This window comes from Erigeron canadensis, chromosome 1 (genome assembly GCF_010389155.1).
Source record: "Erigeron canadensis isolate Cc75 chromosome 1, C_canadensis_v1, whole genome shotgun sequence".
NCBI lineage: Eukaryota > Viridiplantae > Streptophyta > Magnoliopsida > Asterales > Asteraceae > Erigeron > Erigeron canadensis.
In genome coordinates, this window is record NC_057761.1 from 21,528,037 (window position 1) to 21,533,341 (window position 5,305).

Here is a 5,305-nt window from a genome sequence, read left to right on the forward strand (position 1 = left end):
TTCATTCACATGTGAAACTTTATAAAAATATATGTTGCAGAAGAAAGTTTTTTTCAAAACCTTATATATACCCATTTGTTAACATGTAAACGAAAATGTGAACATATTCATTCACAAGTTCACAAAGGGCTAATTTTAAGGTTTTTGAAAAAAGTTTCTTCTACAACATACTTTTTTATATCATTTCACATGTGAATGAATAAAAAGAACATGTGATCCAATATATAACATGAGAGTTCTCATGGATATTACAAAATAAATGGTTCTCAAAATAAGTAAAATCTATATATATATATATATATATATAATAGAGTTTAAATATATGGGTTCGATCTTTCCGGGTACCCAGATCATGTGGGGATTAGGATGGAGATATTTTACCGGCATCATATGGCTTAAGGGTGTTGAAAACAACCAAACCCAAATAACCCGATCCAACCCGAATGGGTTTTGGTGAAATGGGTTGGGTTATTCGTTTTACGGGTCGTTATTTGGGTTAACCCGAATAACCCAAAGCTTAATCGGTTTGGGTTACGGGTAAAAAGTCAATAATTTGGGTCAACCCAAATAACCCGAATAAGATGTTTGCTTCTTTTATATATACTAATATATAACACATCAAATTTGTTTAAAGTATATATTCTTGAATATTAACGATAAAACAATTATCTTTTCATTCAAGAATTCAAAAAACACATAATTATATGTGTTTCAACCGTTTTGGATATAACAGTTTGTTAATCTAAATAAATATCAATATTATTTAAGTTTTTGAAATTGAATTTACATTGTTGCGATGTTGCATAACTAACAAATCTTTTTAAGTTGCACGTAAATTCATCAATCACGTTTATATGGGTCACCCAAAACCCATATAACCTAATTTGGGTTGGGTTACGGGTTGATTTATAATTTTTCAAAACCCGAATAACCCAACCCAAATAACCCGAAACCCAAATAACCCGACCCATCAACACCTCTAAAATTATGGCTCATACGGGTGGGTCAATGGGTATCCAATTATTGTACTGGGGCTAGATTCCTCCAATTACCTTTTTTTATATAAAATAGATTTAGTTACAAAAATCGTTCACGTGGTTTGTCAAAATTTACGGATTTCATCTCTACCTTTTACTATTTTCATCCTTGATTTTTAAGCATTGTCAAGACTTTCGGTCCAAAATTGTTAACGTTTTGACAAAAAAATAAAAACTTGACTTTTTGACCAAAATTGTTAATTTTTGGACCAAAAGTGTAGACGGAGGTAAAAAATAAAGGATCAAAACCGTAATTTGTGAAAGGTATAAATGGAACTTGTAATTTTTAACAAACCGCAAGGATGATTTTTTGTAACTAACACTATTTATTTAACATTTTAAATAACGAATGAGCCAACAAGTTAAATTGTTAAATCAATATGCCACATATGATTAGTAATGATGTGGATGAGTGGATGGCTTAACGCACTTTGTTATATAAAAAGATTTTATAAAACAAAAGGTGTGTAACATTATTCATTTAACTTACATCGTAAGGAAATGAGGAAGATGTGAACTTTTCTAGTTTCAATACGTGATGGCCGGCTTCAAGAGTCGAGAAATCAAAGCGATCATTGTATTCTTTAACCTGTACTTGTAAGTTGTCAATAGTATGGGGCTTGTGGAGAATATCTAACCGTTACGAAAAGCAAAAGCATAAAATTAAACTCAAAGAACTACAAAATGTTGGCATTAAATGTACATTTGAAACTCACATTGTGTTTTTAAGTTTGATTTTTTAAAAGAAAGAAAAAAATTATGAAGTTAAGTTTTTTTTTTTTTTCAAATCACCCCAAATATGGCCATATGGGGGAAAATCTTTTAGACAAAAACTAGATTATCCTTTTAAATCATATCATTTCACTTATTTTCTATTTTAAAATAAACTAAAAAATACAACTTATTTTATAAATGTTTTATAATTCATTGTATTCCTTTATTTCTTTCCTTACAAAAACTCAAAAAACATAGTGTCAAACTTATACGAAAAATTCAGTCCTCGGTTCCACATCTATAAAACCCGCCCGAATAAACACGAAAACCGAAACAATTAAACATGGTCTAGGTTCAATTTTAGGACAAAAATAATTAAAAAGAAACATCAAAACTGATCTAAACCAAATTCAGCATCCACTGAGTATTTTGACTACCAGATTGGTCTAACAAATTATATATATTTGAAATGAAAAGATACCTCTTCCTTCAAAGACAGGTTGCGCATGGTGACGATGCACGCACATGTGTAGTCAAGAATGTTTTCGTTACCCGGGGAGTCACGATTTGCAAGATGCACTGCATTTATGTGGGTAACTTGTCCAAATGTCTCAAAGTAATCCTCCCTAGTAACATTCAAATTATTCATGTAAAAATTCAAGAAATAAATACAAAAAGGGGGAAAAAATTGGAAAAAAAAAAACAAAAACTCACAGAGTGTCCAAGGTTGCATGCATCCCCAATTTGCTAACCAGAAATTGTTTGTCCTGTAATTACATAACATATAATGGATAAATGCGTTTGTGTCAACAAATTTGTTAGGCCCAACTTTATTTAGAAAGATTTTTAGTTTATTGCATTTCGATCAAACTAAAAAGTAAATTTCATTCAATTTTAGATTCAAACAATTCATAACTGTTTAACTTATCAAAACTTAATACGCTCATTTTGAGAAGCTTATAGACAGTAGCTTTTCAAGAATACTTATAAGACGTCTTAATAAGCCCAACCAAACACTAGTTTTTTAAATCCAGATTATATATTAAGCTAATAAAAATAAGGGATTTTAAATATGCTAGCCCAAACAACCCTTTAAAGTGAAAATTAACAACATAATTAAGGAGTACCGCAGCCAAAGTAGAAGAAGAAGCCACTACCGCAGATGAAGAAGAAGCCATTATCTGTTCAAACTTATAACATAAATAAAATAAATATACAAGCTAAACAAATAAGCAAATATTCAAAAAAAAAATTATCTTGCAAGCAGAAACTAATCATAAAAAAGCCAGAATTAACATAGCAGTGAAGTAGTATGCTAAAGATGAAATACTCTATTATTTGTTACATTTTGGGTGAAAATGGAAGTAGGGATTTAATACCACCAAACAACGCTCAGCATGTTTTTCTTTCTTCTTTTATTTTCCTCGAACAGCTCAGCATGTGATACTTTAGGTGAGGATCCCTCAAGTTGATATAAGATAAATGGCCAAGATTCAAATATCATCTTTAAATAAAAATCAATGGTCAAGATTCAAATATCATCTTTAAATAAAAATCAATGGCCAAGATTCAAATATCATCTGAATAAAAATCAATGGCCAAGATTCAAATATCATCTTTAAATAAAAATTAATGGTCAAGATTCAAATATCATCTGAATAAAAATCAATGGCTAAGATTCAAATATCATCTTTGAATTTTGTTCCTTGATTTTCATCCAAGGGCCAAGATCACTCTAATATGACTAGTCATGTTAGTTAACTTGAGGGAATCCTGTTGAAACACGTCGGATCGTTCAAATCCTGGTGGTTGGTGAACATACACTTCTTCTTTGACTTCACCGTATAAGAAGGCACTCTTAACGTCAAACTGATACACCTTTATACCTTTGAAACTTGCAAAAGCTAAAAATAATCTTATAGCTTCAATCCTAGCAACTGGTGCAAAAGTTTCGTTATAGTCGTATCCTTCTCGTTGTGCAAACCCCTGAACAACCAAACGTGCTTTATTTCTAGTAACGATCCCTTTGTCATCTCGTTTGCATTTATATACCCAACGAGTTCCAATCGGTTCTTTACCTCTAGGCACATTTACTAACTCCCAAACTCCAAGTTTTTCAAATTGAGCTAATTCTTCTTGCATAGCTTCAACCCAACATGGATCTTGAAGTGCTGCCTTAACATTCTTAGGTTCTACTTGTGAAATGAAACCAGAATACAAACACTCAGTTATCAATCCAGTGTCTTTCACTTTACAGAACAAACTAGTTAGATCCTTATTCAACTGATTTCTAGTTCGAACAGGTTCTGTAGCATTTCCAAGAATATTTTCAACTGGGTGATCCTTATTAATTCGATATTGAGGAACCGAATCAACATTCAAACTTTCTCCTAAATTTGTTTTAATCTGAAACTCAGGAGAGCTGAAATCATCTTCCGATTATTCAGAAATAGGATCATCATCAGGCAGTGTAACCTTCGATGGAGTAAGCGGTGTAGTGTTGCGGGTTCATTATTGTCTGAATCTGGTGTCTTATCCTTGTCCTTACCACTTTCATCAACATCAGTATTAGACTGAACGTTGGTTGGAGTAGCATCGACATTCCGAGTAGGCGGATATATAGGAGTATTATCCATGTGATCTCTTAAAATAATCACATCGTCAACTGTCTCAGGATCTGAATAAGAATCAGGACCATGTAGTGAACTAAACACACTATCATAATCGAAGTTTTTGCCACTTCCAGAATGTATAGCGGGCTTATGACTGACAATCTTGACATTCGTTCCAAAATCAACTTTGCCAGTCTGTTTGTTGTAAACCCGTCGAATTGATGTTCCCGGTTTATAACCCATGAGAAATCCCTCTTCAACCTTTGAATCAAACTTTGACTGAGGTAGATACTTCAAGAAAGTACACGGTACACCAAATGGTTCAACATTCTGTAAATTTGGTTTCTTCTTATGTAGAAGCTCATAACATGTCTTATGTAGAAGCTTATAACAAGCTGTATTCACCGCTTCCGCCCAAAACATAGTAGGAAGCCCTGAATATGCAAGCATAGTTCTGGCTATATCGATTAGAGTCTTATTCTTCCTTTCAGCAACTCCATTCTGTTCTGGTTCATATGGAGAACTGTATTGATGTTGGATTCCCTTTGACAAACAAAAGACATCCATCACATTATTCTTGAATTCAGTTCCGTTGTCACTCCTGATTCCCTTAACACGAACTCCATAAATGTTTTCAGTTTCGACAAAGAAATTTATCAAAATCTGTGGAGTTTCATCTTTCGATTTAAGAAAGAATACCCATGATAATCTCGAGTAATCATCAGTAACCACCAAACAGTAATACATCCTACCGATACTTCTTACATTTACTGGACCAAATAAATCCATGTGAAGTAACTCGAAAGGATTGACAATAGAATTTTCTAGTTTTGGTTTATGTGCAGACTTTTGCTGTTTACCTTTCAGACAAGGTACACATTTGTCTTCCATTCCAAACCGCTTCGTGGGAACACCTTCAACCAAACCATGTTTGACAATGTC